General features: G+C 35.0%; 1 protein-coding gene across 3 annotated transcripts in view; it reads right to left on the minus strand.

Annotated features, from left to right (window-relative positions):
- LOC120630837 (Ig-like and fibronectin type-III domain-containing protein 1) overlaps positions 1 to 25,569 on the minus strand; it is a 225,004-nt gene that overhangs the window by 196,012 nt on the left and 3,423 nt on the right. For 2 of the 3 annotated variants that reach the window (XM_039900133.1, XM_039900131.1), the window contains exon 2: positions 10,210 to 10,239. The exons of the other annotated variant lie outside the window; for it this stretch is intronic. The gene's annotated coding sequence lies outside the window, so the exon portion shown is untranslated. The remainder of the gene's footprint in view (positions 1 to 10,209; positions 10,240 to 25,569) is intronic. 3 annotated transcript variants of the gene reach the window in all.

Below are 25,569 nucleotides of genomic sequence, written 5' to 3' on the forward strand. Positions count from 1 at the left end.
ATCTCAGGCTTTTTAGTTGCTCGATTTGCAATTATCTATGTAAGTATATGTCTAAATTCCAACTGCTCATAACTTTTTACAGAATATTTCTTTTCCCGAACCTGGGGCCATTAACATGGTTGAGAAGTTCTCCCGGCACTTCACCATCTTTAATACGCCATCTTTAATATACCATAAGTTTTATTGCGATGAGCCATATATACCATAATCGAATCGCAATCCGTGCAATAGGGAGTTCTCTGAGACCATATAAGTAGTAAACAATTTCAGACAATTTTTTTTTAAATAGTTTATAAATGACAGAGTTATGAGGAAATAAAAAATATTAAAAAAAAGACTACCAAATTGATAACCTCTTTTTTTGTAAGTCTAATAAATAATTGGTGTACCAATTCTATAGATTCAGGAATAACTTATTATTTTGGTTAAGTTAAATTCTATTAAGGTACTTTACTAAAATTGCAACCTAAAAGTTGTATAGAAAAACTGCACAGACCGTCCACGTCGCTTAATAGTTTGTAACGTTATAATCGAATTCAGAGTCTTATAATAACATTTAGGTTGATTCAAAGAGACGTGAATTCAGGGTTATTGGGGGTGGTCGTATAGCGGCATTTTAAGGGTGGTAAACACAGCAATCCCGATACCGAACACGTTTCCATTACCAACATCGTTAGATACAGCCTTGTGTAGACTCCTTTATGATTTTTTCAGAGATGACAGATAGAAATGAAACCCAATTTCAATTCAGCGTAGCGTAACCAAAATCCCATTCATTATATAAGGAAATCTGAAAAGAGGGTATAATGTAAATGAGGTATTCATTCAGAGGCAAGCGCTCTCCGCTTTAGGCTGTACCACCGCTTACCATCAAGAGTGTGAAGATAAGCTCTAGTCTATACAGGGTTAAATAAAAATACAAGAAAACTCTTGGCCTTGTAGTTCCTATTATTAAAATGACAACTTTTGTTCTACGACTTACAAATTCTATATTAATTTATTTCATAAAAAAAACATGTTATTTCTCTGAAGTGACATTACACTGTGAAGCCAAATTACTGTCCCTGTTGCCAAGCTGCTGCGAGCACGCACTATAGAATCGTGGTTCGCGCGCTGTTGCCGATGTTACATTACAGAGTAGTAAAAAATAGAATATCCATGTACAATATTCAATACTTTACAAATTATCGAGTTCAAAAAAAGTTATAAAACAAACAAGTAAACAACTACAGGCCGAGAGCGTATTTTTTATTTAACCCTGTTATAAAGTCTGATTCACAACTTATGTATAACTAAGTGTACGAAGATTTTAGTCAAAAATACGCCGTGACAACCAAAAAATCAGCTGTGCATAAGGTTCACGATAGCATCGACGACTTCCCTGGCGTATCGGGTTTCGCTGTAGTTTTAAGTGGTAGGTCTCGGTTTCAATTCTGGCAGTTTGGGATGTTATAATTTCCGAATTTTCTCTGATCAGACAGTGCGTTTGATTTTTTGGTTTGGTCGTCCTTACTTTACACTCAATCTAAGAAACCAATCGACTTGATTTTTGGCATACAGTTAGTTAAAAGGCCGGAGAGTAGCATATGCTACTTATTATTCCAGGGAAAAAAGCGGTTCTCAAAGGATTTGTAAAAAAAACGTAAAAACGTTTTTTTTTATAAATTTTTAATAGTGTTCTTTTTTTTATTTTTAAGCATTGTTTATAAATAAAAAAAAAAAAAAAAAAAAGAATTAATGATAGAGAGAATAATATATGTGTTATAATAAACGGGAGATATAATCGGGGGATATAATCGGGGGATATAATTTTTGTCTTCTGTCCGTGCTAGCCCTGATGGTGGTAAGCGATGATGCAGTATAAGATGGTAGCGGGCTAACCTATTAAGGAGTATGGTAGTCATACCCCTAATCGGTTTCTACGCTATATTTATAACAGAGGGTTTAACTAAATCTTTACTAATGTGAAGCATTCAATTTTCCGAAAACAGGGTCACGAAGAGTAATCTAATGGAAGATCAATCAGTTGCAATTTCGCCACAAACCTTGTTTAGTTTATTATATACCAAACCCTTACTTAATTACTTAATCGCTTCATCAAGTTCTTTTACTTCGTAGATACTTTTATGCGTAAATATCGCATTTTTATCGCAATTGATGGTGTACATAAGACTATTTTCTCTATATTAATTAAATCATCTCTATATTAATATCTTAATATATATAATTCTACTGTGCGTGTGTATGTCACGGAACTCCTCCTAAATGGCTGGACCGATTTGAATGATTTTTTTTGTATGCGTTTGGGTGGCATCCTGGATGGTTTAGATTCAAAAATCAGCCCGAAAAATGGCGCTGTATCTTTACTGTTTATCTATACTGCAACTAAACGGCTGATTCAGGTACGCGTCTGATTTGAAAAATTCTTGCAGTGTTGGATAGCCTATTTATCGAAGAAGGTTATAAAGTATATACCATCACGCTAAGACTAATATGAGCATAGCACAAAAGAAAAATAGATCAAAATCAGGGTTTTTTCTTTCTTTTGAGACCTTACGTCACGTGCGCTGTGTAAACGGTTAAAGTTTTGATAAAATCACGTATGAAATTTATTTTCCCCTTTATAAGTTCTAAAGAAAGCCTGGGACAGCATATGTCTCTCTTTTAAGGTTGACGTTTAAGCGGACGACGTCGCGAGGGACCTCTAGTTATCTTATATATTATCTTATATCTTTAAACGAGCAATTCTTGTATATATATAATTGGAATCTCGGAATCGGCTCCAACGAAATTTAGTATACAGGGGGTTTTGGGGGCGACAAATCGATCTAGCTAGGATTCATTTTTATAAAATGTCATTTTATTTGTGTTTTCCGGTAATAACCGATTTGGTGCAACGAAGTTGCACGGGTCAGCTAGTTATTATAAACACATACAATTTCAATTTAATCCAATTCTTGGTATGGCTTTTGTCTGCGCCAACTGGGCAAAACATATAAAATTTAAAAGTTAAAATTTTTTTATAAAATATTTACTTCTTGCTTTTTTTTGGTTATTTAGCGTTCGGCGTGCGTAAGTTGGTTTTTTTTTGTAAAAGTTTTTTTACACGCTATTTAGCGGGTCGTTATGCAATTATCTAAATTATAATAGCTAAATGTCAAATGCTCATATCTCTTTAAAAGATGTAGCTTTTACCGAGGCCGGGGTGCAGTGGCGTGCACTCCATACATGCACAAAAGCACTGCATACCCTGAAATTTTTGTATGACTCATAAATGCGAAGGATTTTTCCATTTTATGGCACCTTTCTTCTTTATGCATACCCTGGTCAAAAACACAGTGCACGCCACTGCCGGGGTGTTAATGGTAGAGGAGTTCTCCCAGCACTACACCATCAGCTTTTTTATTGTGACGAGCATTAATTTCTTAGCCGCCACATACAATATTCGAAGCGAAGCGCATATAATACTAATTATTGTATAGTTCCGGTGCCATCCATGGTCTTCTTCATCAGACCATATGGTCAATATGGTGCTCCATTCCCCCCTTTTTCAGCTTGTTTTTAAAAAGTCTTTTTTTTGTTCTTATTTTCCTTTCAGGCTTCTTTCTTTTTTTCTTTAATATATAGACAAGTGCTTGACTGCAATCACACCTGATGGTAAGTGATGATGCAGCCTAAAATGAAGCGCGCTTGCCTAGAAGATGCCTATTCACTCTTGATTTCAAGGTACCCAGATTATAAGTATTGGGGAAGACGGAAGATGGGAGGGCATTCCAGGCCTTTGCGGTGCGGATCAGAAAGGAAGAAGCAAAACGCTTCGTACGTGTTGATGGTATTTAAACAACGTAACTGTACGTAATTGTATTTATTATATATATATATTCTATTATGTAATTTTTTATATTATATGTGTAAGTATATAAAGTAAGTATATTTTATTAAATAGTGTATTATTATTTTGTGTACACCCATAAACCTTCTTCTTAACTTATTGTACTTTGGTAGAGATCGCTTTAAAGCGATAAGGCCACCTATTGTACCCTATTCTTTCTTTATTTCAATTTTGTTTTTTTTATTGCTTTGAAGTCGGTTAATTTAAAAAAAAACTTTGTGCCCGGGATCGAACTCTTCTGAAAGGTAACCTAAATTCTTAACCGCTAGGCCATCCTCGCCTGTTGCATTATCATTCCTTAATTTTCTTAATTGCCTAAGTGATTCCCTTTGTAGTTACGCAGTAATACGGTGGTTACACGCACTGACTGATTGCATCGGTAGCTACCTACCTCGATGTCATCACATAGGTATATCATCTTGTAATAATAAATAAATAGATATACTACCACAATACACACATCGCCGTCTAGCCCCAAAGTAAGCGTAGCTTGTGTTATGGGTACTAAGATAGCTGATGAATATTTTTTTATGAATATAATACAATAAAATACATACAATATACAGATAAACACCCAGACACTGAATAACATTCATGTTCATCACACAAACATTTTCCAGTTGTGGGAATCGAACCCACGACCTCGGACTCAGAAAGCAGGGTCGCTGCCCACTGCGCCACTCGGCCGTCTTGTGAACTATATTAGCCATTATAGTCTAACGTAGAACTATAAAAATTAAAAGGAAAAAAAACTTATGTACACGCGTTAGAAGTTATACTTCTTTAGCAAAACAAGATAAAAATCTTTTTATAAATTTTATCTTTCGCCTTATTCTTTAATAGAATAAAGGTATTGTCAAACCTTTTTCAGAAAAACTAAAATGTTGACTATAGCTAAGTTCATGGGGTCGGTTTTTTGTGACGGTATGCGCGCGCATCGTAAAAATTACTCTCACCATTTTTCCCTAACGCGCCAAAAGAAGTATAACTACCTACTCTGTATATATCATTCTTAGTCCTTTTTATAAAGTAGCAAGGAAAATACCAGTAATTTTCTAAACTTTACTTGGCACCCACTTAAAAATGTTGTAGAAAATATTTGTTTCTTGCTTTTTAGTGTTAAATTAAAAAAAAATTGTCAAATCTGTGTCCATTAACCTGAGGCGTAGGTGATAAGGCTCCTGTGCCTGTAATTACATCAGAAAACACGCTCAACCGATTTCGATAAAATTTAAATGGGAACACCTAGAAAGTTGGTTCAGGCGTCTTCGAGTAATCGAGTAAAAAAAAGTTTGAAGTCAGTTAAAAATGCTTCGCTATCGTATGGTCGTCGAATGTCATCATCGACCCATTAAATTTAAGCCGCTATAGTCCACCACGCTGGCCAAGAGCGGATAGGTGGACTTCACACGCTCTTGAGAACATTATTGAGAACTCTCAGGCATGCAGGCTTCTTCACGATGTTTGCCTTCACCGTTAAAGCAAATGATATTTAATTGATGAAATTTATTAAAAGAAATTACTACTAAGCCACACAAGCCTCACAATTAATGTTTGTTTACATTAACGAAGTAATCTCGTCTCTATGTTTGAGTAAGTCTATCGTTTAACACCCAAGTTTAGTAGCCTTAGTACAAGAGTTGTTAGCTCGCAATCGAAGAGTCGTTTTCGAGTATCGAAATACTTTAACATCGGAGTGAAATGGATCTTATTTGCATTGCATTAAAGCTCAAATTTCCCTACAATACTTGCTTGCTCACAATCTTTTTCGAGTATCGTCAAATTAAAATGGACTTAATGTCACTCCTTTTAACGTTGCAAATCCTATACTTCTGATTTTTGATTCACAAAATTTGAATTGTAGGCAATTTTGAGCTTTAATAAAAATAAATATAATGATACATTTTACTTTTATGTAAGGATCAGTTTCATAGTTTTAAACGACTCCTTGATTGCGAGAGAGCAAATCTTGGACTAAGGCTACAGTACTTGAGACTCTAATACGAGTGGTATTAAATATTTTAATTTGACAAAACAGAGTTTGATGTGCGAAAACGACTCTTCAAATGCGAGCGAGTAAATCTTGTACCAAGGCTACAGTTAAGTTTTGTTATCAATCAAAGTTGTGCTCGGCTTGACAAAGTTTCCGTGCCTCGTGACAAGCGAGTTTGGTATCTAAAGTCTACACCTAGATTGAATGTTACTAGTAATGTAATACGTTAAGTTTAATTGCAACTGTTAAATCTCTGTTACTTCGGAGGGAGATCTAGTTCTAGATTCAGAGCACATTGTAACCTGCATGATAGTATTTAAACTACATGTCCTAGAACTATTCCAGGAGGCTTAGCACGAAATTTACTTTTACGCAATCGAGAAGTCGTTTTCGAGTATGGTATGTCGTGAACATCGTAGTAAAATGGATTTAACTTGCATTGTATTAAAGCTGAAATTGGCCTATAATTCTTCAGGCCAGGGGAGCCAAATCCGAAACATATTCGGTCCATTATAATTTGAAGATACAGAGTTTGATGTGCGAAAACGACTCGTTGTTTGCGAGAGAGTAAATTTTGTACCAATACTACAGTTAAGTTTTGTTATCAATCAAACTTGTGCTCGGTTTGACAAAGTTTCCGTGCCTCGTGACAAGCGAGTTTGGTATCGCAGTCTACACCTAGTTTTAGTGTTTGTAGTAATGTAATACGTTAAGTTTAGTAGGGAGATCTAGTTCTAGACCTAGATTCAAGGCATACCATTGTAACTTGTATGAAGATACTATTTAAACTAGTAGCTGTGGAACCATTCTGGTTGAGTTAAATTTAAATGTTAAAACAAAAACGTGTGTGTACTTACGTACACGCGATGGAAGTAATACTTCTTTGGTGTAACAGGATAAAAATCTTTTCAAAAATTTTATCTTACTCCTTATTCTACATTTGTAGAGAAAACGACACTAACAAAAGAAAAAAAAAAAATTTGGAAAATCCAAAAGTGCACGACTCATAATGCTCATTTAATTATCAAATATTGAAAAAAAAAAAAAACAAAATTAAAACAGCTGTACTAGGAAAGTGATGCAAAGGCGCCCCTGGTGGAATAAAATGTACATAATATCTATAGATATAGATATATCAAAATCCATGTTAATTTTACATGGATAAATATAGATATACAGTCTTGCAGTTTTCGTTTTTTATTAATTGCAATTAAACTACACTGAATTAATTAATCATTCGCATTCAGTGACCTACAATAGTCGATTAAAATTAAAAAAAAAAAAAATTAACTCAAATAATGGATTTTTCCACAAGTTAGAGTGTTTTCGGGTTTCACACATGACGGACAGGAAATTTTGACCTATTTTGGTGTTTTTTTCCAATTCTATTGCAGTAAATCAATTTTTTTAAAGTATGGAATTATTCTCCATTAAATTATCTCGACAATAGTATGCAAAATATCTTGATTCCGTGAACTAACAAGGCTATAATAATAAAAATTGCCGCCGAAATGAGGCGAAAAAAATGTTTCGATCGTAAAGCACTCTCTGATGCTTCGCATCATGAGTCGTGCAAAAGGTATTATATACATTGAAAGATTTATTATAACGCATTATCTAGTTATCTCGGTTTTTGAAGTTAGCTATAAGGTTTGACAGTGTACTCTTTCAATTGTCAAAGTCTTGGGGCTCATTCCGGTGATTAAATTGTACAAAAATCTCTAATATTGATATACGTAATAAACGTAGAAAAAGGCGTATGATAAAAAAAAAAAAAAATATATTGCTATGCATAAGACCTCTAACGCGTGAAGCAAGCTATAGATTATGCAATAAATGGAATTAAATCAAGATTTCAATCAAAAGACTCTCTCCAGATTGGTCCCCATAAAAATCTTACCCAAAAACTATTTGTTATTAATACGTACTCAGAACTAAGCTATACTAATTCTGTGTTTTATTATTGCAGGTATCGAAAGTGTAGTTAAATATAAAAGGCCTTGATTATAAAATTCGATCTACATCTACCGGTAATGGCAACCGGTCAAAATTATGAATATCTCAAGTACTAATATGAACATACTATAATTTAATTGCAGCTAAGTTAGGAAATTAGAATGAGAATCCTTACTAATATTATAAATGTGAATGTAAGTTTGTTTGTTACGCTTTCACGCAAAATATACTAAACCGATCATCATGAAACTTTGTTCATCATGAAATACATATTTCTGAAGGTATTAGAATAAATATAGGATGCTTTTTATCCCGAAATTAAGCTCTGTTCTTTTGGGAGAGGGGTAGAAAGTGTCTAACGATTTTACACCATAACGCCGTCAAATGATAACCGATTTAAATAATTACTATTGTACTATAGAGGTTATGTCTGTTTAATTTTGCCCAAATGTCGTGTAGATGAATGTTATTGGAGATAGAGGACACAACTCCTCAGCGTACGGCAGCCAACCCGTCATTTTAGGCTTAGCTATCCTAAATACATAATGTGCGTAGAATTACACCGAAATCGAATGCCACATGTTTTTCGAAAAACAAAAACAAACGCAGACGAAGTCAGCGGGCAACAGCTAGTACTTTACATAAAACTCTCTGTTACCGTCGAATTTCGGTTAATAAACATAGTTTTAATTTGGTTTTATTCGGTTGTACTTAAATTAACTTCAACTTTTTTTAAATCTCGTTTATACGTAAATTGCGCGGGCGGAGGAGTTTGAAATATCCCACACTTATCTTAATATATATAAATCTCCTGTCACGATGTTTGTCCGCGATGGACTCCTAAACAACTTAACCGATTTTAAATTAAATTGACACACCGTGAGCAGTCTGGTCCAACTTAAGAGATAGGATAGCTTAGATCTTTAATTATAGTCGCAATTTTATTTTATTGCAAATAATTTGTCTATAATTAATTGACAGTCACATGTTATATATATACTACTATACTCATTTAAGGCTTAGCGATACTGAATACTTTAAAAACAATATCAAACGCAGACGAAGTCGCGGGCAACAGCTAGTAGTTTATATAGAGAAGCAGTGCAGAGTGCTTTGCTGTGCTTTAAATTTTGCATACAACATACATTCATATGTATATATATATATATATATATATATAGTAAAATATTAAGTCAATAAAGAAAACATTCACACAATACCATGTATTTGACACATACATGTAATATAATATATTATTTTTTAATCACTAATATGATGCCAGTATTTTTGATCATTTCTTGAGTAGAGTTCAATAGTGTCAGTACCAGTACCTTGATGAAATCTCGTGTTTATAGAAGTATAGTATTTTACAATATAACCTTAATAATATCCATGTTTTTTAATTTAAATTAATAAGAATTTCGACCACTTTGCGAACCTAGTGGACCCAAAGTGGTCGAAATTCTTATTCTTATTGTGTTATCCCCAGTGGAGGAGATCGCTTAAAGCGATAAGACCGCCTTTGCGCATCTTATATATATATATATATATCAATAAGTTCAAAGTTTATATAAAACGTAAGCTTACAGAAAAATCCTATTATAACATTAAGGATTATTTAAACGATAAAAAAGCTTGGGTGTGAATTGCTCTAGCTTCATAGCTTAATTTAAATTTACTGGAAGATGGTGATAACAAAAAAATAAATTTACCCGGCTAAGTTTGTTGTGGGCTCTTCTTAGACCAGGGCGCGTTTGGAACCCTCGTAGCTTTAGATTTAAGTTGGCGAACGAAGTTATCACCATCCCGTTACAATTATGTAAACAATTATGTATGAACGCTTCATAAGTGCCTGTGATAGGCCTACATGAATAAAGAAATTTTGAATTTGAATTTGAATTTGAATTTATATTTATTGTTTCTGTTATTTCTGGTTTTCACTTCTAATTTGTGCAATAAAGACTTTATTTATCTTTATATTTATCTAGTTCTTTTTAAAGTATAGTTCCGGTGGCCATCCGTAGTCTCACATCATCAGTTGTTCCGATTTTTGTTAAAAAAATCTACTGTTAACTAAACTATCATGATAATGGCGAGTGATTCACTCCTATCCATTGATGAGTTCCGTTCTACATCTCCGAAGATGTTCATCAGATTTACCATATTGAAATGGAACTACCTCTAATGTATGTTATACAAAACGAAAAAAGAATCATCAATACCGGTTTAATAAACATATAAAAAAAAACATACAGTCGAATTGAGAACCTTCTCTTTTTGAAGTCTTTTAAAAATGGAAGACCATAAAAACGGATGATTATTTATGAATACAATACTTATGTGTCACAGATAAAACTAGTTAACTTACCTCTTATCCTGTTTTGATGATGTTGATATCCTGTAAGAGATAAACATGATTTAGTTATTTATTTATTTCCAGTAACAATAATTAAAATAAATAATAATAAATAAATATACTACGACAATATCCATTAAGCACCAAAGTAAGCGTAGCTTGTGTTATGGGTACTAAGATGACTGATGAATATTTTTACGAATTATATATATAAATACTTAGAATATACATATAAACAACAACAGCATATAGGTGTATATGCAAATATCAAAAATACTTTATTGCACAAAACAGAAATAAATACAGAACAAACACTGAAAAACATTCATGCTCATAACACAAACAATTTCAAGTAGTGGGAATCGAACCCACGGCCTTGGGCTCAGAAAGCAGGGTCGCTGCAAACTGCGCCAATCGGCCGTCGAATTATTACAGTAAGATAAATTACAAACATTCCGTCAAACTGTAGAACGGTTTGTTGACGGGATCAGCTCTCTTGTAATATAACGACGTCGGACGTAGGTATAATACCTTTACGTTGTAAAAAAATATTTAATTTGCCATTTAGTGGTATGGTGCCATATAAAATTCAAATCTAAGATGGCCGATCTTGGATTTGAATTTTGTTATTATATTATCGTACTAGCTGACCCGCGCAACTTTGTCTGCATCAAATCCGTTATTATCGGATATAATATCTTTTAGCATTTCTATACCCGTCGTAACGTCTCAACGATAGCTCTATTTTGAATAATTTAAAGAGGAATTTGCAGGTCCATAATTAATTTTAACTATAAAACGATTTATTTGGTTAAGGATTTGATAGGAACGTCACCATCTTAAGATTGTACCCGTGTTTTGATTGGCAAATTATAAAAAAGCGGTTATTGTGCCTAAACAGTTAGACATTTAGCCACCCGGACTTTTTTGTAGGTAATAATGAAATATGTCATCCATCCATACATGCATCCATCCATCCATAAATCCATACTCACAAACTTTCGCATTCAAAATATAAGTAGGATGGTACGCATGTCTTCGATCGTTGTCCCATATGCCTTGCGACTCGCTGTTATCAATATTTATCAGATCTTCATTAAAATTCTACAATACATTTGAAAATTACATATTATTTCGAGAATTTCCTCTGGTCTGGTCTGGTGGGAGGCGTTGGCTCCACCACCACTACCACCGAACTACCACCACTACCGACAAAGACGTGCCGCTAAGCGATTTAGTGTTCCGGTGCGATGTCGCGTAGAAACCTATTAGTGGTATGCCTACCGTACTGCCTAACAAGTTAGGCCGCTAGCATCTTAGCCTGCATCACAACTTACCACCAGGTGAGATTGCAGTCAAGTGCTAAATTGTAGTCTAATAAAAAAAAAGTAAATAAAAACCCATACCACTCCTCAATCTAGGGCATTGATCAGTTACAAAAATAGTTTTGAAGTTACTTTGTTTTCACTTCGTTAGTAATTAATATTCCTAACTCCCTTTGCCACGACAGACAAACACACAGACACGTCAAACTTATAACACCCCGTCGTTTTTACGTCGGGGATAATAAAATATAGGAGTTTGTGTACATTCCAACTTTCCGTTAAGGGTAAACGAAATATCCTGTTATAAGACATGCTCTCTGACATCCCGATTTAAATTGAATAGCTTTCTGACACTTGTGAGAGGGTTGGAAGTGGATATCATGAACATCTGACAGGTTTGTGCTTAATTGGCTTTTCATTCGAAGTTTGACGATGCGTTTTACCAACTTCAAAAATGTTTTATTATTTATTTATTTAGTCTTTTTCTTTGTACACCCCTACATAGTTAGGAATATAAAGGACGAATAGACAGAAACACAAAGACTGGTTATACAAAAGGCGGCCTTATCGCTTGAGGTGATCTCTGCCAGGCAACCTCGAATTAGGACAACAACAGCGAGAACAAATATGTGGTGTAAAATTATTAAACCTAAATTCAAATAACTACATACGGATACATAAACAAAAATTACACAAATTACCAAAAAAACATTTAAACGCATGTGGCATTCTGCACATTATCAAACTAGATGGCGCCATTAAGATCCTACATCGCGCTAACGAAGTTTTAACAAAAGTTGACCATATACACAACGTACCAAAGATCGGACCTCGTACGATCACCTGCTCTTTATTTAGCTTATAGAAAAGTCCTTAAAACTCCTATTACAGTATTAAGGACTACGTCAACGTTAAAAATGCTTGGGTGTAAATTATTGCTCTAACCACGTTGCTTCTTTAATAGTTTTAAATGACAATGTGAGATGGTGATAGCAAAAAAAATCAACCGGCTAAGTTTGTTGTGGGCTTCTTCTTAGACCAGGGCACTTTTGGACCCCACATAGCTTTAGTTTTAAGTTGTTGAATGCGAAGGGTTCCAAACGCGCCCTGGTCTAAGAAGAGCCCACAACAAACTTAGCCAGGTTTTTTTTGCTATCACCATCGAACAGTCTAGTTAATGTTGAGCTATAGGCAATGAATGATACCCAGTCATATATTTTTTGTGGTTTAACATTCAGAAAAGAAATATTTGTATAGCCATTGTGCGGTTGAACTGTTGACTAATTGGTAGCCGTGACCTCCAACGGGCGAAGGCGAACGCATTTGTTTGAAAGGTCAGTGTTTTTAGCGTAAATATTGAAATTAGTTCCAATATTTGTGACAAATGTCCTACATTTGCAGTGCCTGAAAGCCCTGGCGCAGTGGTAAAGGTGCATGAACCGGATTCGATCCCCGGCGCGAGCAATATGGGAATTTATAATTTCTGAATTTTCTCTTGTCTGTTCCTCTAACCACAAAGACGTGGCGCTAAGCGATTGCTGCTTAGAACCCAATAAGGGGTATATGTTTAATACGAGCTTGGAAGCATCCGGCTCCGCTTTCATCTCTCACAAGATAGAAAAATGAATGAATGAATTAACACTTTTATTGTACACCACATAAACATATAGAAAAATTATTAATAAAAATTTAACAAAAAGTAAAAAATTTGGCGGCCTTATCCCTCGCTACATAGCAATGATGAATATTAAAATGTAAAAGTAAATTGTTGATGTTGGTAAAGAGCAACTGCTGAGTTTATGCCGGCTTCTTCCCGGTAGAATCTGCCTTCCACCACCGGTTGGTGGTAGAGTCACATCATAAATCTTATTCCAAAGGAGTTTGCTATGGCGAAGCTTGTGTTATGGGTACTAAGATGACTGATGAATATTTTTATGAGTATACATCATCATCGTCACATCCACAAACCTTTGAGAACATTATTTAGAACTCTCAGGCATGCAGGTTTTCTCACGATGTTTCCTTCACCGTTGAAGCAAGTGATATTTTAATTGCTTAAAACGCACATAACTTAGAAAAGCTGAGAGGTACGTGCTGGGATTCGAACTCGCCCCCCCGAAAGTGAAGTCGAGCTCGTACCTTATCTGCTATCACCGCTTCAAATTATAAGAATAATATACATAGATACTCATAATATACATATAAACACCCAGATACTGAAAAACATTCATGTTCATCACAGAAACATTTTCCAGTTGTGGGAATCGAACCCACGGCCTTGGACTCAGAAAGCAGGGTCGCTGCCCACTGCGCCAGTCGGCCGTCATCTACAATACATTTATTTATTTATTAAGAGCACTAACAACATGCATATTACACGTTTTTAAACATAGCACACACACAAAAACACGGACTGATATGAATACAATACAATACAAGTGCACACAGCATTGACAAAGCTTCGTGTAAACTTAATTTGCCAAAAAATTTAACTCACCGATAAGTGTTCGGTGAGTTTTTTTTTCTAAATGCTGTGGGTGAGTGTGAAGATATCGATGCCAGGTAACTTTTTAGATAACTCGTTTCATTGCTGATCTTATGAGTCGTGTTGCATATTGCACCAACACTCCGTTGCTCCGTAGCCGGGTTTTTTTAGCTTTCTCTGTTGTTTCAGTATATATTTAAAAAAATAAATAATTTCACTCCATTTCGCTGTTAGTACGGTCGTGGAATATTTGAATACACGATGATTGATACAAAGGCTGACTCGGAACTACGCCGTAAACCCTAATTGATAAACTAATAACAGGTATACGGTATACCGTTATTAATAATTAATAAATATCAGAACTGCGGTCGTATGCGCTCCGATACAGCAGGTCTAATTTGAACAGGCATTTACATATTAATTAGTTGGGGGCATTAAAATAATGATGATTTCAGGAAATTTATCACTATTTTAATTGATATTTAATTCAAAGGGTAATTTAGATATAAGTCCAACATATACCAGCAAATACGTACCTGCGACTTTGTCGGATACTGTTTATTTCAGTATTGAATTAGTGGCGAGGTCTATTTTAATTTTTTATTGCCCAATGCAAAAAACTTTAAATTTGAGCACGTTAAGCCGTCGGTCCCTGTTATTAACACTTATTTCTGATAATAGTCGTTAAAGCCCACCAACCCGCGTTGGAACGGGGTGGTGGGTCTATGCTCCAAACCCGTCTCTCCCCTGAGAGATGAGACTTGTGCCTAGCAAAGGCTGCGGTTGTGATTAAAAATTTGCTGCGCCTGCGTACATCGTAGAAAGTAGCAATACCGTTGAAAAAATATATTCTCAAGATTAGTCTCGGACTTTAAAGTATTTTTCAATCTCCAGGATGCAATCTATCTCTATAATAAATTACGGTACGATTGGTTCAGCTATTGAGCCAAACATAGGTAATTTAACCTACAAAATAATTGTTATTATGAACCCCGTAGGTACTCTTTATTTTCCTGGGATAAAATGTGTATCGTGTCCGTTTCCGGTATAAACAAATAAATAATAAATAAATATACTACGACAATGCACTGAAAAACATTTATGTTCATCACACAAGCATTTTCCAGTTGTTGTAATCGAACCCACGGCCTTGGTCTCAGAAAGCAGGGTTACTGCCCACTGCGCCAATCGGCTGTCAATCGGTATTCGAGCTATCTCTGTACCAAATTTCATAAAGATCGGTGCAGCGGTTTAGCCAAGCGTAGGTTACAATCATTAAAAGAAACGTACAAACAAACATACAGACGTACTCTCATATATATATAATATTGTTTTAAAAAAATAAAACACACAAAAAGCTTACTCTACAAATGAAGCAATGCAAAGGCAACTGTATCGCTAAAGCAATCTCAGATCAAAGTTAGACAAGATGAAACCTCCTGTTATGTAATGGCGAATTAGGTAGCGGAGTTATTTCCGATAAGGGCAGTGAATCAAATCTAATAAGAATTGTTTAAAAGACCCTTCAATTAGGGGCCTATCCCTAATTGAAGGGTCTGAACTCTGATTGCTCGAAAACAAAGACATTATTTAATGAGAAACCTTCAAAAGTTCCTTTTATCGTATATAAAGTAGATATCAACTACATCATCATATTACGGGTCTCCTCCCACAATGAGAAGGGGTTAAGGCCGTAGTCCACCACGCTGGCCCAGTGCGGATTGGTGGACTTCAAACACCGAGAGAACACTATGAAGAACTGCAAGGCATGCAGGTTTCCTCACGATGTTTTTCCTTCACCGTTGAGGCATATTTTAATTAGTAAAAACGCAAGTGCCTTAGAAAAGTTAGAGGTGCGTATCGGGATTCAACGCTAGCAAAGTAGGTTTATCCATCCATATTATAACAAAGTTAGAAAATAAAATAATAAATAATAAAAAAAACACATAACAAACAAAATTTAATTTGGAATACGGAATCGGACAACCAAGTTTCACTCAACATTAAAATTTGAGATTTTAGTACAATTAAATCACCGGTATAAGCCCGCAGAGTTTAAAAATTGCAAGTGTACACTGTCCAATCCTATAGCTAACTTCAGGATGTCGGTGCACATCGTCAAATTTTACTCTCATCAAGTTTTTCTAACGCGCCAAAAGTAGTATAACTTCAAAAATCCTGGAATTCCGCAAAGCGAAGCTTTCGTCGATCCAATATCCGTCTAAGTTTTCGCCGTTGTTTTCACGTACAGTGGAACTTGCGTCACTAATTTGAGGTAGCCGATGCAATGTGACATACACTGCGCGAACGGTGTACACCGGAACACCCAATTGAACGGTTTCGTTGATATGAATCACCGATCGCTAGCTCCTAAGACAGGACGGCTTAGCTTGCAAGGTCTTGCCGTTTTACAGCGAAATAATTGAATAATAAATCTAGCCTGACACAATTATATTATATTTTTTTGCTTTTTAGCAGTCGGTTCTATTTGCCAGAGCGATCGTTGTCGTCATTTATGTGTTGTGGCACGCTTGACTATCCTTCGCCACTCTCGCTTTCTCTCTCGAGCAGCTTCCTTTCTTGATCTTCTTGACACTCATGTTCTTCTACATGAACAGCCAACTACTGTTCGGACTGCGGGTTAAAAACCCCTGAATTTTAATACAGTGAACCCTTTCATTTGAAACCGCTATGGAGGGAGTTGTGAAAAAAAATGTAATTTACTATTTTGTGGAGACCATCTTGGATTTGAAATGTGTAATAGTTTATAATATTCTACTAGTCAAACACTTTAATTTAAAACCCATATAGAGGGAGTTGTGAAAAAATATGTAATCCGCCGTTTTGTGGAAGCGGCTATCTAAGACCGATTTTCATCAAACCTAGCTCTAAGAACACTCCTGACTAATTCACCTTTCAAACAATAAAAGCCAAATTAAATCGGTTCATCCGTCCGTAAAATGCTATGCCATAGACACACAAACACAAACACATACACACACAGACACGTCAAATTTACAATAACACTCCGTCGTTTTGCGTCGGGGGTCAAAAACGGGGTTATTAGCAATAAAGGCAGAGAATTAAACCTAATAAGAATGGTTTAAGAAGGAGAAACATGGCCCGTAATTGAAGGGTCAGATTCTTTGAAAACAAAGACATTATTTAATAAGAAACCCGACAACTACCACTTAATGAAAACACGGAAGAACGCTTCCTTATTTTCCTGTATAAAATAGATCTAAGTATATATATTATTCAGCAGTGATAGCCCAATGAGTAGGCCTTAAACTTCACTTTCGGGGGGCGAGTTCGAATCCCAGCACGCAACTCTAACTTTTTTATATTAACAATCAAAATATCCCTTCAACGGTGAAGGAAAACATCGAGAGGAAGCCTGCATATGATATGATGACAAATAAAAACAGGCCAAGTCTGTTGTGGGCTTCTTCTTAAACCAGGGCGCGTTTGGAACCCTTGTAGCTTTAGTTTTAAGTTGACGAATTTAGTCATCGCCATCAGCTCTCTTCTATCTCATATTTTATATGTAATGTAAGCATCAAAATTGCCATCTATGTGCCTATTTAAATAAAAAAATATTTGACTTTTACTTTGACATATCTGAGAGTTCTCCATAATGTTCTCAAAGGTGTGTGGAGTCCACCAATCCACTGCGCCAGCGTTGTGGATTGACCAGTAATAGATTGATATGATGATGACGATATTATTGTTCTAATTGTCGCTTACCATGGGCCACATAAGAAGCCTCACAGCGGGCGATGGAGAGAACGATGTTCGGAGTATCTCTAGTCTCTACGTAATCAAATCAGTATTGAGGAGATACAAAGAAAAACATAGAGGTACCGGAACAGCTCAATGAGCCGCTAAGCGAATTGGCAATGATTGGGGCACATGCTCGGAAAACCGATGGACGTTGGGGTTCCAAGGTGCTGGAATAGCGAATAACAAGTGAGCCCTGCATTAACAAGCGCACTGGTGACCCCCAACGAGGCGGACAGACGACATCGTCGAGTCTCTGGGAGCCGCTTTAAGCAAGTGGCCCCGGACATTGGATGTCAATTGATTGATATGATGAATCAACATGAACGAAAATCGAACAAATAAAAAGTAAATTAAAGACAATATGTACTATGTACTATTTAATTTACTTTTTATTTGTTCGAAATACGAACAGTAGCGGTAGAATTAACTACTATTTACACAAACATCTTTATGTACTTTTGATACAGTTGAAACCAAGACCGAGGCTGCACTGTGGAAAACATCCGTGCGATATTTACTTTCGCGATTTATGTTTCGCTTAAGGAATTCTACGTTACACGACCTGCGAATAAATTTTGTGAGCTTTCATGGAGTTCTCGGTAAAGAAGTTTGTCTAAAACGGACATACATTGAAATTTGCTTTAGACCACCGTTTCTTTACAGGGCGAACGTTAAATCGCAAGTGCGTGCATCTCTGTATAATTTTTGTTAGACAGATGACAATTGACATTATAATAAACCTAAAGGAACGCATAATCGCTAAACCTCTCTATCTAATCTCTCTAGTGTGAGTTCTTCTTTTTTAAATAAAATTCATCAATCAGATTAAATAAAAACATACTAAATAATATACTTCGCAATCTAGCCCCAACGCAAGCGTAGCTTGTGCTATGGGTACTTAGATACTTATAATATACAGATAAACACCCAGACACTGAAAATCATTCATGTTCATTATACATTTTCCAGCTGTGGGCATCGAAGCCACGCGACGGCTTTAGAAAGCCCACTGAGCCAGTCGGCTGTCATTCGCCGGTTGGCTAGTCCACAACACCAAAAAGTGCAAGTTTCACGGAATCATAAAAGCAGCGATGCATTTTAATTTGTGAGTTAAGATAAGAACAACAATATTTTTTACTAAGTTCCAATGTATATGCGGATCTAAATAAAATTCTATAAAAACTTTTCTGGCAAAACCAACCCACACTTTCCTTAGCTGTTTGAATATTAACTATGGGATTGTACATCAACAATAAATAGGGCGATAATCCCTTAATACACACATACTTTTGTTTTGTCAACTTTTATTGCATAAAGTTTTAAATATCACTGTATTCCGCCGCCATAAACAGACATAACCCAAATTTCCGACCCATAAACCGGCAAACTTTTCTACAAATTGCTCTCTGCAACAAGCAACGAAGTAATAGCTTTTATGTAGTCTATATTAACTATGGAATTGATGGTGCCATGTCATTAGAGTTGTCAGGCCTCACCCAACGGAAGGATTTTCCATAATCACCAACTGAACAGACGGGCCGGAGCATGTATTTTATTTAATAAATTAAATTAAAATAAACGGAATTGAGGGCAGATATTGGATAAAATCAGGCGTACTTTGCGGAAATCCATGATACGAGTATATTATGAAAATAAAGTTTAAATTTCTATACTCCGCAAAAAGCAGGAGAATCTGTATGAACACCTACACCTCCGCTTTTTGCGGAATATAGCAAATTTGACTACATTTTCGTAACATTCGATTGAGGGCGCTCGGGCCCATTAATGTTTCTTGGATGGGGGCAGGAGCGTCAACTATGCTACTACTACCATGTGTGTGTTAGTAGCATAGAGGACGCTCGCCCGTTCTTCGTTATATTCAAAGTATTAACAGACTGAAACATAAAATTATTACGTAAGAACGTCAGAAAATTTGTATGCGAGCAAAGGTCAGAATATTATTGATTTTCTGTACTTTCTACGAGCTTCGCTAGCGTATTTGCTGACATTAGTGTAGAACATAATAATCAATTCAAGCTGAATTGATTATAACTTTTTGTACCCTCTAGAACGCGAAGTTAAAATAATGGTCGGTTGGGTAGGTAAATGAGAACCCAATCTAAAAGGTCTAAGGAGTTGGAATTTTGTTTAAGACCCACGTTTTTGAAATAAGAGACATAAACAATAGAGTACAATAATGGTATAAACAACTGGCTCGAATCTTTTTGAGTGTCTGGGTGTTTGTCTGTATATTATAAGTATTTATGTATATTATCATTTTATCATCATATTATACACTAGCTGTTGCCCGCGACTTCGTCTGCGTTTGATTTTGTTTTTAAAGTATTCAGTATCGCTAAGCCTTAAATGAGTATAGTAGTATATTGCGACTATAATTAAAGATCTAAGTTATCCTATCTCTTAAGTTGGACCAGACTACTCACAGTGTGCCAATTTAATTTAAAATCGGTTCAGTAGTTTAGGAGTCCATCGCGGACAAACATCGTGACAGGAGATTTATATATATTAAGATTAGTTATCTTAGTAGGTACCCATAACACAAGCTACGTTTACTTTAGGGCTAGATGGCGATTTGTGTATTGTCGTAAAATATTTATTATTATTAATATTATATATCATTTATTCAAAGCCATGGTTTTCCGTACATATTACCAAGTTTAAACCATTACAGAAGTGTAATTTAAGTGCATATTTTAACCATAACTCATAGTTAACCAACACAATAGTTCGCTTATCTCGATCGTTAAGATAATTCACAGAGGAAGTGCTGTGCGCTACCTACTTGCGACTTCAGTATTGCGACCTTGAAGATGTTACAAAAAAGATAATATACCTACCGGGCAAAGCGCGTCTGTATTAATAATTCTTTGTAATTATATAACAAGGAATTTTAAATTACCTCTTATGTTAGGTTAAGGCCACATTTGGAGATGTTACTGTAATTTTTGTTGTGCTGGTAAAAGATTTTGAAATAATCTAAGTAGTTCTTCACAATAATTAATAAAAGATGTATTGTTCGGGACACATTACATAATACATTGACGGCCGATTAGCGCAGTGGGCAGCGACCCTGCTTTCTGAGTCCAATGCCGTGGGTTCGATTCCCACAACTGGAAAATGTTTGTGTGAAGAACATGAATGTTATTCAGTATCTGGGTATTTATATGTATATTATAAGTATTTATGTATATTATTTATATAAAATATTCAACAGCTATCTTGGTACCTATAACACAAGCTATGCTTACTTGGGGGCTAGATGGCAATGTGTGTTTTGCAAATTTCGAAAACTGGAACATTTCACTTTATAAACGTAAGGTTTGTGTTGTTATTAAAGAAAATGGTAACCTTTTTTCTATATAGTTCATATGTTTTTAAAATTGATAAAAGTATGTGTTTCTTTTGTATTGGATTAAATAAGCTAACCTGTGGAAGTTCCAGCTGGATTTGAAAAAATCCCTTCTATTGTATTTCCTATATCACACGCTATGACCCTAACAACTAAGAAGTGTCGTGGGAAGGTGATACGACGCGGAAGATCAGGATATATTGAAAAAAATATATACATATATATATATATATATATATATAACGGAAGCTCTATCAGAAGTCACGGGGAACCGTTTTATAGATAAGAATAATTAGTTATTGCTTGAATATTAATTTTTCATTGTTATTTTTACTGAGAACATCTTAAGTATTATACAAAAGAGCATGTTGTTAAGGCGTTTTAATGAGAAAAATCTGCGATTTGTCAATTGTTTCATCCGAAGGGAAAATATATCTACTAAACTTCAGATTTAAAGAATGAGACTTTTATTGTTCACTGCACACAAGAAAAATAAAAAAATCCCTAATATCCCTACTTCCCCACTTATATTATAAATGTGAATGTAAGTTTGTATGTTACGCTTTCACGCAAAAACTACTGATCTTCATGAAACTTTTTATACGTATTCTTAGAGGTATTAGAAATAACACATACTTTCCAATAAAAAAAAAAATTACGTAAGATAATTTTTTTTTTGTGAAAAAAATCTAAAAATCTTATATATATGATTATAGGTGTAGACTGCTTAGCAGTACGCTGCCTCCCAAAATTACGCGGGCGAAGCCGCAGGGCACATCTAGTAAACTATAAACACAATATGCCATGTGATGACAGCAGTTCAGAATACATTTGCAACCAACCCGTCCATTTTCCCGCGGGTTTTTACGAGGCTACTAAAGAAATTTAACGGATAGCGGGCCACATCGTCCTATGATCCTACAACTACTATCTACTGCAACCACCAACCCGTCTGTCCAGCGTGGTGATTATGGGCAGACCCTCCCGTTGGTAGTGACCTTTAGTCCCTACGTGAACTGTTATAGGCTATTGACGATCCATTTGACGACGAAAAGATGGCGAGCAAGAAGAGAAAGAGAATATAAGAGAGAAATATAAGCTTCCCTTTGGTGGCCTTAAATATACATAACAATCTCTTTTAGTCAAGCAAAGGCGCAAAAGGAAAGATTTGTTACCGAGATCATTTTTTTTTATATTTTCATAAATTATCTCTGGTAATGCATTTGTTTTTCTTATCGGCGGAGTGTGTGTCCAGTTTTAAACACCTTTTCTTGCCCTTGACTGCATGTTTTAAGAGGTATTATATAAATAAACAGTTAAGTGTGACAATAGCCTAATTTACAAAGTAATGTAAGCGAGGTAGAGTATGTACCCTGAGTACGAGATACAAAGTCGTTGGCTATCGAGTGTCGAAATACTTTACTATCATTGTTAAATAGACAGATAATTTTTGTTTTTGATGAGATAACATTAGCATGAATGAATGAATACATTGTTATTGCACGCCACACAAAAGAAACTAACACTATCATAAAATTTTAAGGTGGCAACTTAGTATCAAAACGATTATTCGCTGTCTTTCCAACACTGCCAATAGTTGTGACAATGTAAAGCAACCAACGTCGTTCGAGTTTAGTGGAAAGTTTAATGTTTCAATAAATACTAATTAAATGCCTTCGTAGTCTGGTTAAAGTTTTTATTTTCAGGGAAGGTACTGTTACAATTTTAAATAAGATTAATATTTTAATATTTATTAGTCTTGTTGGCATTATATGTGAAATATTTCGCGATACTAATAATAAATAGAAATAAAATCTAAAACTCACTCATCATCTCACTTTCTTTGAGTACGGGCGCTAGCTGTAAATGTAACGAAAAACTCAAATTGGCCTCAAAACAAATAGTATTACAATTCGCTCGAAAACTACTGATACTTTCGAGTTCTGCTACCTCGTACTAGGTGCTGTTATAACATTCAGTCAATGCCATAACGCCCGAACGAGGCTCTGAGTGAAAAACTCACTAACACTTTTTGCGCGTTACGAAGGTTGGAGCGAACAAAAAATATGACGTAACTATACCGGACTGTTCTGTCTTTTTGATTGAAGAATCAATAAATGCGCTAAAAAAAACACAGCCTTCTTACTCTTAGAATAAATCTTTCAAAAACTATGGAAGATTTTTTCGAACGCACTAAAAACGTAAGATTTTTTTTCGTTTATCGGGCTTGGTGAAGATCGATAACGTGGCCACATTTGTGAGGGCTGAGTGTACGTTAGGTCGTTTTAATTAAAACTAATAGTTAGGTTATTCAAAAACCAATAAGACACCGAATAATATAGCAGAATAAATCTTTCAAAAGCTATAAAGACATGTTACCAACGCACTATAACGCAAATCGCAACTCAAATCCTTTTTTTAGGTTGTGTTGAAGACCATTAACTATGGCTACACTTGTGAGCTTTTGTGTAATTTTAACCAAAATTGATTCCTTGATTTTAATCGAAATCGACCATTAACTTTTGTAGATATTTGGTATTTTAAATTGATTTTTTCGTGGCTAAGTAACATTTTTTTAATAATACATACATTTCATAAGCATACTGATTAGTATTTTACAAAAAACATTTTTTTAAATTGTGTTTTTCCTTTTATAAAACCTAATAATATTATTAACAAAGTCGGCTTCTCGGCACAGGTACCTGATAAATTTTCTATAATTCCTTTTTATTTCCCCCTTCTGGCTTTACACAGATAAGTCAATACTCTGAAATTCTAATTATTGTTTTTGTACGCGAGCCACAGATAACAAAAGCGTGAACGTGCTAAAACGCGTCAATAAAAACAAAGAACAAAACAATGATCTATTGAATGTGACTGAACGAACACGTTACTGTTTGTTATCTGAACCAATTTATGTGTTTGTTTATAAATAAGGTTTATCTACGCATTGAGATAATCCTCTTTCTTCATCTAAAAGGATTAATCATTGAGTTTTTTAATACTTTTTTAGGCCATTTATCACAACTGTGGATCCGACTTAGCCAACTTAGTTGCAAGGTAACAAAAATCAAATATTTAAATCCAGCAATTTTATTTATGGGTCCAGCAATTTCGGAGTTTTATGGATACACACACACAAAAATCATTAGCCCTTTTAATCTATCTGATCAACACTTACTCCAAACAATGTTCAAAATAATTAAGGTTTGGGTACTATGTCAGGCATCAAAAAATTAAAACATTCATTTCTGCATTTAATAGTTTTAAGCGGCCTATCAATCATTTCCAAACATTTTTTCAGCTGCATGAAACGACTACAATAGATTACATTAATACCACCACCGCACCGCATCGCTTACACTCGTTATAGGATGCTTCTTATATCACTATACTATTAACATAATTTACTTAGTACGCATATTTTACTAACGAATCATTTAGAAAGATTAAACGGGTTACTGTTGTACCACGAAAGTCATCGTGAATATAAACAGATTTTTATATATTTAAGTTTTTTGTCATCGTGTGCAAAAAAATCTAAATAAATCCAACGATTATACAAGAGAGTGAAAATTGAATGTAAACATTTCATTACATTCATACATATGGAGAAGTCAAGCGTGTTAAAAACAGTCATAATAAATATGTATGTATTTCAATACTTGCTTCTGCCCACGACTTCGTTCTATAGATAATAAACAATGTCAGAGAATCTAATAAAAAAAAAAAGTAATTTCTAATTACTGAATTAACGCGGATTACGTATATTTGGTGGACTTTACACGCCTTTGAGAAAATGATGGAGAACTCTCAGGCATGCAGGTTTCCTCACGATGTTTTCCTTCACCGTTGAAGCAAGTGATATTTAAATTTCTTAAAACGCACATAACTTAGAAAAGTTAGAGGTGCGTGCTGGGATTCAAACTTGGCCCCCCGAATGTGAAGCCGAGGTCCTAACCACTGGGCGATCACTGCTTTTTAATAAATCTATACACCGTTTTTTTAAGGAAGCGATATAGATATATATAATATATTTATTCAAGTCTTTAGCTATATATACATTCTAAATCTCGGCCCAATTCAGTAATTCTGGCGTGAAAACATAAAAACTTTCACATTTATAATATTAGTAAGTTCACTTTGAGATAGTTATAAAGGTAGAGTATATCTAGAACTAAGAAAACAAAACTTTCCTCGTATTAGGTTTCTAGTAATGGTGTACAATGACACCGTGAGAGTGAGACGGATTTATAACCATATCTCATGCTCTCGCGGTTATAAAAGGCTATTAAATATCATGATCGACTTTAGTCACCTTTGGATTTCCGTGCGCAGACCCACCACGCTGCTCCAATGCGGATTGGTGGATTTTAACGATTAATATAATAAATAAAATAAATATA

The sequence above is a fragment of the Pararge aegeria genome, chromosome 17, assembly GCF_905163445.1.
Source record: "Pararge aegeria chromosome 17, ilParAegt1.1, whole genome shotgun sequence".
Classification (NCBI taxonomy): Eukaryota; Metazoa; Arthropoda; class Insecta; order Lepidoptera; family Nymphalidae; genus Pararge; species Pararge aegeria.